We start from the raw sequence: 14,517 nt of genomic DNA on the forward strand, positions 1-14,517 counted from the left end.
ATGCACATGACCTCCTCTCTGGGAATGTTCTGAGCGCTGGGGATTGAGGTAGTGCTGCTGCTGACGTACAGATGAGTTGGCTGCAGGCGGATAATTCCAAAGTGTCTCTGAGGGACCTGTTCAGCTCAGCTTACTTAACCCTCTCTGTCATACAGTAGCATTGACTCCTGCTCTTTCCAGACTCTTTATCATGGATCTAATCAGACATTTCTGAAGCCCCACAACCTGTTTCTGTAGATACTGAAAAGCGTTATTCCTTCCTACATGTATCTAGATGGCCAATTATTTGGAACACTTCCTCCTGGCATTCTGTCACTAGTTTCCCAATATAAGTCAAGTATTAATACTGGGACCACCCATGACAATGAATTCACCAGACCATGGGGCTTTCTCAGCTTTCCCCATGAATAGTGATGTCCCTAATACAGATAAGCTCCTTAATCGTTTGCATAATACATGGAACAACCCCATTGCTATCCTGGTTTCTTGTTTGGGGAAAATAATCATCCTGTTGTGTGTGACTATAGAGTGAATCCAAGCTAGTATGGAGCATGGCTGTTTTGGAGAGAATGGTTAGCTAGTCCTGGACATGCATTATGACTACTCTATGCCAAACCAACTTAAAGGGGTGGTTCAGTTTCATCAAATAAATTGTACAATTTTTCAATATACCCTCTGTGTTAATTCCTCATGGTTTTTTACATCTCTGCTTCCTGTCATTCATTGTTTACTTCCAGTGGATATAAATCAGTCCATGGTCATGTCATATACAGTCCATGGTCATGTGATCTACAGTCCATGGTCATATGATTTACAGTCCATGGTCATGTGATGTACAATCCATGGTCATGTGATCTACAGTCCATGGTCATGTGATCTACAGTCCATGGTCATGTGATATACAGTCCATGGTCATATGATGTACAGTCCATGGTCATGTGAGCTACAGTCCATGGTCATGTGATCTACAGTCCATGGTCATATGATGGACACACAGGTGTACAGCTCATTATAATCACAGCACAGTAATTCAGAGCTGTGCTGTAACGAGCCATTCACCTGTATATCTATCACATGACCATGGACTGTAGATCACGTGACCATGGACTGATTTTTATCCACTGGAAGTAAACAATGAATAAACAAGCCAACCATCCAATGTATATGGGATCAAAGGCAAATGTTGGAAAAAGGATCAGTTTATTGCTTGATTCTTTTGCTCTCAGGCAAGATAAGCCATTACCAGAGGAGTCTGGCAGCAACTTACTCGACTTTCCCAATTGAGAATACATGTAAGCTCAACTCAGCTGAGAATGCATGTATATGGAGCTAGTTGTCAACTGAATGAATGCACCAGGCAAGCGTACGGACAGTTTTTGGACTGTTATTACAGTAACACATAGTGCACATAGTACAAAGCTCCTGGGACCCAGTATAATATTTGCAATGGGGCCCCTACCTAAGATGTGCCATGTGGAATAGTGGACCACTGGGGCCCCCTCCTGGGGTCGGTAGCGACTACTACCTCTGTACATATCTCCCCATAATAATGGATAGTGAAATAGATAACTGGATTTGTTTTCATATTAGGAGCAATTTTTATTTATCCAGTTCCCATCTGACCATTGTATCAGCAGTTGAACAGGCTCATAAATCATCTGGAAAATATTACAAGTAAATAAGGTGCAGTTATGTAATGCTACTGCTGATGCTGACCTTAGATCTCTAGGGCTATGTTGTAGTCTGAGCTGCTTCAAAACAAGCTTAGCCAAAAGAACAAAGGTTTATATATGTGAATCGCAACTGCTATGAGGCTTCGATCATAGGTGACAAGACCTGGTCACGTAATGGGGGTCTGTTTGATCTTCTTAATGTAGCCCCTTTCTTCACTGTATGCCAGTTGAACATAACCTGTCACTTTATTATGCTGCCTTATTGATATAGATATATAATATTTGCCTTTGTGATCCCATCCTTACATAAAGAACTTGGTTGGAATTTGTTTAAAGCTTCAATTTTTCATGAAACCAGTCAAATATAATATTGCAACAGGCCGCAATTTACATTATGACCACTAGGTGGGTATAGGATAGACATCTCATGACAGTATCACAAGATCATTTTTTTTTAAGTTGGTTATCTCATTCTAAGCTTCTCATGAAATGTTGAGCAAGAAAAAACATAAGGATGGGCAGATCTTTTTAATGTATATATACATTGTATACCAATAAGTATTTGGACACCTGTGATCTGAGCGGCACAAGCGGCAATTACAGCCTCAACCCTATGGGGCATGGCTTCCACAAATCCTTGTATAACAATTACTGGTATTTTATTCCATTTGGACGGCTGCTGCAACCCTTAGTTCGGTGATCCAACTCGTCCCAGGGGTCCTCGATAGGGTTCAAGTCTGGGCTCTGGGTCGGCCAGACCAGTCGGTTAATCTGATTGTCACTGTACCAAACCATCCTGGAAGTGACATTGGTCCGACCCATAGAACCACCATGATGTAGGAAGCACACTGTTATCTAAAATAGTGCAATAGGCGTCGGCGTTGAGTTTACCATGCACTGGGACCAAGGGTCCCAGTCCATACCAGGAGAAAAAACCCCAGACCATAACTCCAGATTCGCCGAACTTTACTGGGTGTCCAATTACTTATTGGTAGACAGTGTACAATCTATAACATAAAGGCCAAAACCAGACTTACCAATATCTGCGGCGGTCATCCAGTTGAACATTACGCCGGGTGTTTGCGCGCCTTCCCCCAAGAGGACTCCTATTTAGGGGCCGTTCCACACCTGCTTTTTGTCACACAAGCGCAAGAATATGTCAGACTCACCCCTTTTCATGATGTGACCGACACGCAGAAAATATGGGCCCCTACCCTAATAATTAGGGCCACTGTTAGTATGAAGGGTAGTAGTAGTATTTGTAGTATTAGTAGAAATACTACTGACAATAGTGAATTTGCCCCTATAAAAAATCTTTTGTATTATAAGTCTTGATAAACATTCGGAAAGCTTTCCATAGCGATCGTAATTCTAGAAGGAAGTAGAGTACGACGAGTAGATAAAACATGTCAGTCTCCAGCCCAGGCACCATGTGCATTAGGTTTGATTATTCCCAAAGCACACACAAAAAAGACATTGTCAAGACGTTCCCCTGCATTACAGTGCGGAGAGTTCATATAAAAGTAATACATACAGGAAGTGTAGGCAAGGCCACGAGAAAGCCGAGAATATTCGCTATGATGTGGGCATGTGTGTAACAAGAGGGTAGAATATTCACCACCGCTGGACATACACTTGTCATTTTTATGATATTACATAATCGGTTAGATAATTGTAGAGGGGGGCGGGGGATGGAACAACTTTGGGGAATAGGAGGCACTTGACATTGCACAGGAGTTTCCATCATCTTTATTGCTTAGTAGGTTTCATTGTTGGTGAAATATCTTCTTATCTATAGAATCCCAAATGCTGGACATAGAAAGGACTACCTTATAGTTTTTAGAATACTACAAAAATTTCACGACAAAAATGCATAATGCATGGTTATTATACTTCGTGAAAACTTTATAATCTTTGTGGCATGGCTTCTCTGTAGGGTTGAGCCGATTTTGAGATTTCAGGATTCATTTTAAAATCCGATTTCCGATCATTTTCCAGCCGATCCCGATCGCTCAACTCTACTTCTCTGATTCCAAGTCCCTTATTTATGGAAGATGGCCACCAGCTTCTCAGACTACCTGTATTCTTAGCTATAGTACTCTGAACCACTCCCTTCTGGCAGTGTCAGGCTGAACCATAACAGTACCAGAGGATGTCTTGGTGGGCCCAGACCCTAACACAATAATGGTCCTGGCTATCGTTGAGCCGATCTTGACTTTTCAGGATCGATTTTGAAATCCGATTTCGGATCATTTTTCATTCGAACCCGATCTCGATCCCAATTCCGATCCCAATGCAAGTCAATGGGATTTTTTTACTAATCGGAGATCGGATTTTAAAAACAATTCTATTCACTATACAGCCTGGAATCTAACAATCGAGCGCTTTAATTGTTAGAATCCACGCTGTGTAGTGATTTTTTTTAAACACTAAGTAGCCAGAGGATTTTTTAAAAATCCTTTGGCTACTTAGTCCCCCCTGGTGTCCACTTACCTGCAGAGATGGCTGGTCCGATGCTCGGTGTTCTCGTTCTTCTTCGCCTCGCTGCCCCCTGCCTCCCAGGTTAGGAGAGTGTGGGTGGGTTAGGAGAGTGTGGGCAAGTACTGGGCGGGGAGACGTCACATTTCCCCGTCCTGTACCCGCCCACACTCTCCTAAGCCACAAGCCCCGCCTTCTTCCTAGCTCTTTAAACACTAACCTGGGAGGCGGGGGCAGTGAGGCGAAGAAGAACGAGAACACCGGGCACCGGACCAGCCATCTCTGCAGGTAAGTAGCTACTAGAGATATTAGCTGGTCTCCCATTAGAATAAATGGACGCAGCCGGCGCACAGGGGGTTAAGGCTGTGTGCCGGCTGCTTCCATTCATTCATATGGAACTGCAGCGGAGAGCCTTCACACTGAGTATACACTCCGCTCTGAGTGAGCGGAGCGTATACTCAGTGTGAAGGCTAACATTGTTAGCTTTTCCCACAATGCTTGGCCAGTAGCAAAGCATTGTGGGAAATAATCACTGATATCGATCACACCGAAAAAGATCGTGTTCGGAATTCCGATCGTGATCGTGAAATTTTCTTGATCGCCGATCGGAATTCGATCTTTCCTGAACACGATCACTCAACCCTAGTCCTGGCATAAGAATACTATAGTCTATCTCTTGGGGGTTGTTGGATGGTCGACCCTCATAATTGTGTTATCTGGTGGGCCTGATAGACCTCAATCCAAGACTGTCTCCTGTGTTCCATCTAAGAGTAGGGGGAGTGTCTTAGACTACCAAAGCACAGTGTAATCTAAGACTAAGAAGGAACTGGGAATCAGAGAAACTCTTCCAGAAAGATTAGAAAGGACAATGTGAAGTATATGTTATGAAATTCTTGTGAGATTTTTATTGTGAAATGAAAGATCCCTTTTACAGATATCTAGAACAATATGAATTATTTTCTACTTTTGTTTCCTCATACAGTATAATAGCTGACATTAGATCTTTATGACATAATATCTAATCATTAGTCAGTAGCGTATAATTAATATTGACAATATATAACCTACAAAGTATATTATATGAGCAGTTGTAGAAATTTACATTGGTGGGAACTGATGGTAGTTACATATTGTGGATTTAACAATAGCTATAAAAGGATGTCTCTCAGTCAGATTGTTAATAGCGTCATTACATCTATGGCAATTATCTGTCTACAACTCTATTGTGTTTCCCTAATTTGCCACCTTTTGCTAACTAATGTTGTTCACTATGAATAGAAATGGAGAATACAAATATACTTGCCCGCACCTCCATTTAACTATTTATACGGTATACTTGTTAACAAAGTGAATCTCTTATTCTGTTTTGTCCATATACAGTACAGTATTACACGGTAAGCCATAGCACCATATACGAGTGGTGGGCACCATGAGCTGATTTTACCCCCAACATTTGGCTGTAATCGGCCATGAAAAATAGTTATCCATAGGGGAGTAGATAAATCTATGATCTGTGGGGTTTGACCCCTAGAACCCCAACTATACTGAGAACAGGAGCTGTTGTGAAGATGGGTGAAACTATGATGGACACCAACACATCCCTACATCACTTCCTTCACTTCAATGGGAGCACTGGAGATGGTTAAGTGCTTCGGCTATCCAGGCTCCCAGTGAAGTGAGTGGAAGCAGGAGAGCGTTGGCATCCACCATAGGCTTGACCACCTTCATAGCAGCTACGTTCACGGCAGCGATAAAACAGTCTCCATTCTGAGGATTGGTGGGGGTCTCTGCAGTCATACCTCCACCAATAGCCAATTTAATATTGTTTATGACATAACCCCTTTAAAGCTGGGGACGTAGAAAGAGAGATTGTAGCCGCTTACTTTGCGGCGCTGCTCACCTGCCACACTGTATAGTAGCCGCATAGTGGATGCCATTAAAACAATGCAGCCATTGATGTCAAGTATACAGGGTATGGAGATTTCTGCTTCAGTTGCCATGCACAGTATAGTAGTGTGATCAGAAGCAATGCAAAACATTTGATTCATGTGGGGGCCCGGCGGCCTGACTCCCCCAGTGATCAGATATTTAGGTTGTAGAAAAAAATTCCTGGAAACCTCTTTAAATCCAAGGTCAGAATGGGACACCCCACTGTAATATGGTGGTAAAATATATAATGCTGATTAGAAATTGGATGGATGACCTACATAAGGTTAGGTATAGTCTCATCCGCCATCCCATCATTGTGCCGCAGATTACTGCTCTGTCTAATATGGTAAAGCTAAATGTTGTATTTTTGCCGTATGGTTAGCAATGGGCTTTTGTTTTTTATCTCAATATACTCACGGTTTCCCCGTGGGAAGATCAAAAAACAAATATATCATCCTGTCTACAGAAACAACAAGCAACTCTGTGTCATTTGTCATGGTGACACCAAAAGAGAATATTATACTATTAAGAAATATCAAGTGCATTCAGTTTCCAATATCGTTCCCAGAGGAAGTAAGACAATTCCCTCTCATACGTTATATTGTCCTCCAAGGTCGTAGCTTTAAGAAAAATAACCTACAGTGATGTCGTGTTCTCAAGATAATGTCATTTCCAGGGGTAAATCACCATGATTATATATTACAAGGTCTACACATTTGTGGGAAACTTTTCTATACAACTAGTCATTGCTTCATTTACTCTCTGCTTATTCTGTGGTTAGGAGTCCAGTGGGCGGTGCTACTGAGTGATTGACATTTATCTGTATATGTACATTCATATAGGAAAGGATGTACATCACTGATCACGGAGCTCCTAAACCCAGAATGACAACATTTTGTGATGTAGGAAGGGAGGAGAACTGTTGCAAATTTAGCATTTAGCCTCCGAGGCTTTAGGTATACTGCAGACCCCCTGTTATAATTAAAGCGTCCCTCTAATTATACTGTAAAACAACTAAATGACTAGTATGGATAAATATAAGAAACATATGAATATATCTTATTAAAGAAATATGTTTCCTTCTCCACTTATCAGAATATATAGAAGTCTATGGAGAAGGGAGGAGGAGAATGAAGGTGCTGGAACATGCCTGTAGCTGTTAAACAGTGCTATACTGTAAGTCACATAGCTCACCTGGCACTGCTATATCTTCTAAGTTAAGATTCTATTCTCCCCTCTCCATAGACTTCTGTGTGTGTGGCTAAAGATGGATATACTATATATAGAGTATGAGTGAAGATAAAGAGGCGATCAGCTTAATAAATGGAAAAGAAAATATATATTTTTTAAGTTATATGACAAAGGTTTTTATATTTACATGTAATAGTCATTTATGAAAAGTGGTTTTGGAACTAAAAGGAGTTTGTCAGGTCCAAAATGCCTCTGAAACCAATAATACTGCCACATACCAATGAAGCAATATAGAGACAATCGTCTTTTTATGAATATGTAAATCAGCCTTCAAGTGCAATGGGGGCGGGGACAGATTTACCAGATTTGTTCCAGACAACCATGATGCGAACAAATGCTGAAAATTCTATGGGAAACATTGGGCGCCAAATCTAGAAGAGAATCACGTCATTTGCAACCGTATGTAGACCAATGTTGGGCTGTATAGAGAGGACTCAGGAGCTGCGCCCTCTCTATATATGGTGAATGCCAGCTGTATAATTCCGCCACAATAGGTGCCGACACCGATAGCAGCCATTAACACTTTAGATGCCACGATTAAATTCGACCATAGCAGCTAAAATGTGCAGGCACTATGGGTGCTGCTATGTTTTTCAATCGCGTGGGGAGGGAACAACAGAAATGCAAAAACTCAAAATGGCTCGGTACTAAAGGGGTTAAATTTTTTTAATATCAATCTGTTCTGCTTTTCCTGATCTATAATACGCTGCCTGCAGATTAGACACTATGTTCAATGTGACAGGTTGCCTTTAAGGTCTTCAGGGCCTCAGCACAGCAGCACGGCGCCCCTTAAAATTATTGGCACGCGTCTACTATTTCTGCTTTAATTGCACAATCCGGTTCATTCGGCCTAAGTAAGGTTGTGTGATCGGGGACTAAATGAAGAAGCCGAATTCTCATCTACTAAATGAGATTTCCTTTCCTCAGCTCCCAGCATTGTTCAAGGGAAACCACCAGAGGAACAGAGCTTGTATATTCCGAGCTAGTCTCATATACTGGAGTTCCAGGTTTGCCTTGATTCACACTTTGTTGAACAAACGATTTGTTCCGCAATTAGCCTCTAGCTGGGGAGCTTATTAAACCCAGAGATCTCCGGGGATCTCAGGCTTAAGGTCAAGGAGAAAGTGTAAATTACCATCGCTGGCGAGGAAGAAATGCTATTGCTGCATGCGGAAAATGTACATGTATGAAGTGGAAGAGTCAATAGTAGTCTGTTATTTAAGCAAACACAAGCTGTGACGGACAGCAGTCTGCTATTACTTGTATCCTTTAGTGTGGCGAGGCTCCAGGCATATGCGGGATACAAGGCAGCAAAGAGCCAAACTGCAAATTAAATACACACATGGAGGACGGATAACAATATCTAGGTACAACCTGCGCTTAAACAACAAGATCCCGGTCAGTCCTTGGGGAACGAGAGACAAGTATCTAATGATTGAACATTAGATATGATTATATAATGTACATATATAAAACATTGCATAAAATTATTCAAAATAAAATTCAAAAATTCTACATTGATGCAAAATAATATAAAAATAATATTCTATAATTATGAGAAATTATATAAATATATATTTTTTTATGTATTGTGTATTCTTCACATTACTCCCAACCCCAATAGGTTACACATTAGAGATGAGTGAGTAGTACTCGATCGAGTAGGTATTCGATCGAATACTACGGTATTCGAAATACTCATACTCGATCGAGTACCACTCGCAATTCGAATGGAAAAGTTCAATGCAGAACCAGCATTGATTGGCCGAATGCTATACAGTTGGCCAATCAACACTGGTTCTTCTCCTACCTTTAGAAGTCTTCTCCGTGCAGCTTCCCCGCGGCGTCTTCCGGCTCTTCATTCACTCTGCCAGGCATCGGGCCTGGGCAGAGCCGACTGCACATGCCCACTTGTAGTGCAGACATGCACAGTCGGCTCTGCCCAGGCCCGATGCCTGGCAGAGTGAATTCAGAGCCGGAAGACGCCGCGGGGAAGCTGCACGGAGAAGACTTCTTGGAGGATCCAGCCCGACCCTCACTCGTGGACTTGGTAAGTATAATTTGATCGAACGTTGCCTACCCCTGAAACAAGCATTTTGCCCCCATAGACTATAATAGGGTTCGATATTCGATTCGAGTAGTCGAACATTGAGGGGCTACTCGAAACGAATATCGAACCTCGAACATTTTACTCATCTCTATTACACATTAATTCCCTTATCTAATAAATACATAGTATAAGGAAGTTTCTTAGGAAGTCAATTAAAGGGATTTTCTGGGGTAAATGCAAAATTTAATGGAGGGCAGGGGTGGTGGTTAAGTAAAAATAGAATTGATACTCACCTATACCATTTTCTCAGGTTTGGATGTGAACCTCCGGGATTCTTCGGTGCCCAGGCCAGGGGACTTCTGCAATCGCAGATCTCAATGGTCATATGTTGGGTACCAGTAGAGTCACTGCTGTCACCAATCTCCATATGTAGGGTTGAGCGATCGGGAAAGATCGGATCCTGATCGGCGATCGAGCAAATTTCGGGATCGAAAACGATCGGGATTGGCTGGAAAATGATCGAAAATCAAATTTTAAAAACAATCCTGAAATCTTAAGATTGGCTCAACCCCTATCCATATGTCAACTCTAGTGTTTGGCTACAGCAGTCACCTGAATCTTTGCACTTTTGGCTCGAGCCGTCCACGCACTGGAGGGAATGGGGAATCAAACCAGGACCAGGAGCAATAAGTATTGCTTATATATTTCCCAGTGAGTTTTGCATTTATCTGAGGAAACGCCTTTAGGTTAAGGCCATAACGCAGGAAAACAAATCAAAAAAGTTTGCGTTTTTCACTGTTTTTCCATGTTTTGCCTCCCCCATGTACATCTATAAAGAACATGCATTGCAACTAGAGATGAACGAGTAGTATTTGATTGAATACGACTATTCGATAAAATACTCGTATCGGTCGAATACCACACGGGAAAATTCCATTGAATTCAATGCAAAAACCTCTTCGTGCTCCTCGTCCTGCTACTTCCGGAACTTGGAGGATCCAATGTGTCGAACTTTTGTTTCCATGGAAACCGGAACAACATTCCTGTTTTTTCCCATAGACTATAATGTTATTCGATATTCGATCAAATACTACTCGCTCATCTCTAATTGCAACATTTTCCACATTGTACGGCCTCAGTGCTAAATACATATTGCGAGCAAAAGGATGACCTGTGCAAGCAGAAAAAAGCATACAAACATGGCAGCTGCTCTTCTTCAAGGCAAGAGCAACAACAACAATAACAATAGTAATCATAATAAGAATTATATTTTTCTGACAATACTGTATAGTATATGAGATGATACAAGGGCGTACATAGATAACTATGAAGAGATCCACAGTTTAACAAAACATGTGATGTCCTTGCCCTGAATCAAGTAATGTAAAAGGGAGAAGGTTACAGCAATGAACTAGCAACAAAAGCCATCAGAAGAGTCCAGTTAGTGAGCCAGTGTTAACACATTAAAGGTAGAGTTTTGATGGCTTATTGTTAGGATAGGCCATCAATGTTTTAGTGCTGGAGGCAAAACTGAGCCCCTGCGCTGATCTAGCCAGGTCCTCCATTGAAGACTCAGGAACCGCCAACAATTGTCGGAGAGAAAAGTGATCCCCCGAGGACTTTTCTCTCTGCTACTTGCAATAAGGTAGCTGAACGCCTGCGCGTAACCGCCATATTAGCAGTCTGGATATGCGTTAACAGATTGCTGCTGGGCCCAGTACAATGCAGATGACTCCCTCCACTGAAGGATGTCGCTGTGCATTGAAGTGAATGGGAGCTGAGCTGTAATACCATTGCGACCACCCCGGGAGAACCGTGCAGGAGTCTGGACTGTCAGGTGACCTTATAGGCACCAGAACTCCCAGGAGAGGTGCACAGGGTAATAGGCAGAGTCAGTTAGATGTGACGCCAGTTGGAGTATTGAGACACCCGCTGGTCCCTGGGCTGAGATGGTGATGTGGGTGCCAGTGCTCTACTCCAACAAAGAGCTTTAGCCCAGGGCTTAGCTGTAAGGAAGGCAATGTCCAGGCCAGGATCAGTAGAAGTGCTCACTGCTTTATTGTAACAGGCATCTGCTGGTCACTTGTCCTGTAGCAGTGAGCTGTGGCACAGTGGCTTGTAGCTGGATGACACCTTCCCATGTATTAGCAGAGAGTCTAAGATGTCTGCAGGTCCAGCTTCTGGTTTACTGCAGGGGCTCAGTTACCTAGTAGAGGTCGGTGCAGGCTGCCAGGGTTATAGCTCTGCTTAGCCTGATATAAGCCTGTCCTCTTACTGATAGTGATGGGGGCGCTGTCACACAGCTTCTCTGTCCTGCTGCTGCTGTGGCAATCCTCACAGCACCCAGTGTCTGAAACACAAGATGGCGGCTACTGCCACACTTCTCCTGGCTTCTCCTTCCCTGGCTCTTACAGAATACTACTTCCTTTCTCTGCTATGACTATTTCCTGTTCCAGCTACAGATCCACTCACTATACTGTGTGTTGCTATGGAGACCACAGCTCACTAGGACAAGTGAAACCAGAGAACAACAGCTTAACAACATTACACAAATGAATACAGAATAAACATAACAACATATACAAACTATCATAACATGTAAGGCACTTATATGGCCAAATAACCATTAGGAACTCCTGTGAGGGGGTTACACCATGACTCAGTCACAATTAAGGATGAGCCAGTTAGTAATAAAAAAGGTTCATTTTCAAAAATTTCGGCTTCAGTTGAATCCAATTATTGGGTTTCACAACACGAGTCACTACTATTCTCTGGGATCTCTATAAACAACCACACTCACCTCTCTTGTGCTTCTTCATAATGTTAGGTATAGGTCTCCATTCTCCTCAGGCCTCCTGAACAACATTAGGGACCCTTGGGGGAACCCTGAGGTCAATAACAAGTCACATAGGGGACGCAGGCGGGTCAGGATGCTTGGATACCATGATGTCAGTGAGTCCCATGTGACTGGTGAAGCCTGGTCACAATCTGTCATCATTCAGGATACAGGAAGAGACCTAAAAACAACATGGATCCCCATCAGAGACCGGGAGAGGTGAGTATGACTGTTTGTTATGTTTCCTCACTTCCCATGGACCACTGCTTATACTCTGGAGGGATCCCAGAGAATAATAATAGCAATTATGGTTCAGAGCGAATAAGTTTGACCCCAAACAAAAGTCGTGAGATTTGCCTGACACTGTAGACCACACAATGTACAGAACCATCTGCAGAGATGTAAGAAGATACTCCAGACTGAAATGCTGTTTTATAAGAAAGTATATTGTAAAGCGACATGTCAGGAGAGGTGACAGCTCCTCTTTAGTGTAAGGTGTAAATGATGCAGCATAGTATAATGATACTAAGGACGCGTCTAAATAGATAGACGGTTTTATTGCTTCTTGGGTCATGAACCTAATGATGTGCCGTGCACAAAACAAGAGTAATACAGACAAGCACAACGCTGAAGACACATCTAATAATGGAGGCTTCCAGTACGTGAATAATGTACCTACCAGCAGGGCTGGAAACAATGCAGGAACAGTCAGAATAGTCACAGAAAGGAAGAAGAATATAAAATGTCTCCGTAGGAATTCTGAGAAACAGCGTTTTTGAAGACGAGGAATGCCTGTATAAAAAGACAATCCAGTACTTCTGATCATCTTGTGTATGCCTGTGAATAACATTAAAGCTCCTGTAGCCTGCCATAGGTCCCTAATGCACCCCCATGTCCCTCCTTTCTTATATAGACACATAGATCTATTCTTCCATGGAAGTATTGATCTCAGAGGCAGGGTATGGTGAATTGCAAGGCGACACACAAAGTACTTATGATGGGTACGGTATAAGAATCTGTAGGTACTCTCTGTGCCGTCTTAAAGAATTCATATTATTCTGTTGGCTTGTATACCAATAATGAGGACACCATGATGGCTGATACAACTAAGGTGATACCAGACTGCAGCTCAGATCATATTTATCAAGTACATATGGGAAGAAATGTCACGCTCATGTATTCGTTTTATATGACAATATACATGTACACACTCTTGACTATTCTTTATACCTTTAAGATTCATACTTTATATAGCAAAGTAAAAAGTCTATTGAGAGTACAGAAGTGCTAGGAAATAATATACGTTATATTTTAGCCTATGTTCACACTGTGCACTCATTCAAGTCCATTGTTCTGATCCATTATAGGATAAGAATAATGGACTGAAAAGCCAACAGAATGACTGATGCAGGCGGAACATCCTCCATCTTTTTCTGTTTCTATTCACTGTTATGTTAAAAGCAAGATGAAAGCTTTCTTCTGTCTTGTTAGTTTTCTAACAGAGACTTACCTGCAGAACTTTTTCTTTCCTTAGAAAGTAAACAAAATGGAAGGAAATTTCTTTCTACTTTTTAAAATTACAGTGAATAGAGACAGATGCAGGTGCAGGGTATGATCCATCTGCATCAATCATTCTGTCTGCATTTCAGGCTGGTATCCTATGATAGCTAAGGCCTCGTTCTCATCTACATGGGTAATCCGTACGGGGGAGTCTGCATGGGGACTCCCTGAACGGACTACTGAACGCATTTGCAAGCGGTGTGCAGTGAAAGCACAAGGACCCCATAGATTATAATGGCGTCCATGTGCTTGCTGCGAGATCTCTGCAGGGAACATGTGGACAGGAAAGTAGTTCACAATCTACTTTTCTGTCCGCATGTTCTGTGCGGAGATCTGGCGGCAAGCACACGGACCCTATTATAGTCTATGGGGTCCGTGCGCTTTTACTGTACACGGCTTGCCAATGCATTCAGTGGTCCGTTTGGGAGGGTCCCCATGCGGACTCCCCAAACAGATTACCAAATGCAGATGTGAACCAACACTGAATTACTATTTTATAAGAAAGTATATACTAAAACAGACATGTCAGGAGAGGTGGCAGCTCCTCTTTAGTGTAAGATGTAACTTGAATTATGACAGTGTGAACATTAGCCTTGAAAACAAAATATCCTGCCTTGATCATATGTGTTATTCCAATATATTCCTATATACACTCATAGGTGTCATTACAAAGTCATATATATATAAAATCCATGCGGTGCCATGTGACATTCATAATTGCTACCGTATAGTGTCTCCTT

The 14,517-nt window shown here is 42.2% G+C and overlaps 1 protein-coding gene across 2 annotated transcripts in view; it reads left to right on the forward strand.

Annotated features, from left to right (window-relative positions):
- The window catches only part of LOC142198178 (ephrin type-A receptor 3-like), a 213,862-nt gene that overhangs the window by 19,951 nt on the left and 179,394 nt on the right, over nucleotides 1-14,517 (forward strand). The gene's annotated exons all lie outside the window — the stretch shown is intronic.

This window comes from Leptodactylus fuscus, chromosome 3, assembly GCF_031893055.1.
Source record: "Leptodactylus fuscus isolate aLepFus1 chromosome 3, aLepFus1.hap2, whole genome shotgun sequence".
NCBI lineage: Eukaryota > Metazoa > Chordata > Amphibia > Anura > Leptodactylidae > Leptodactylus > Leptodactylus fuscus.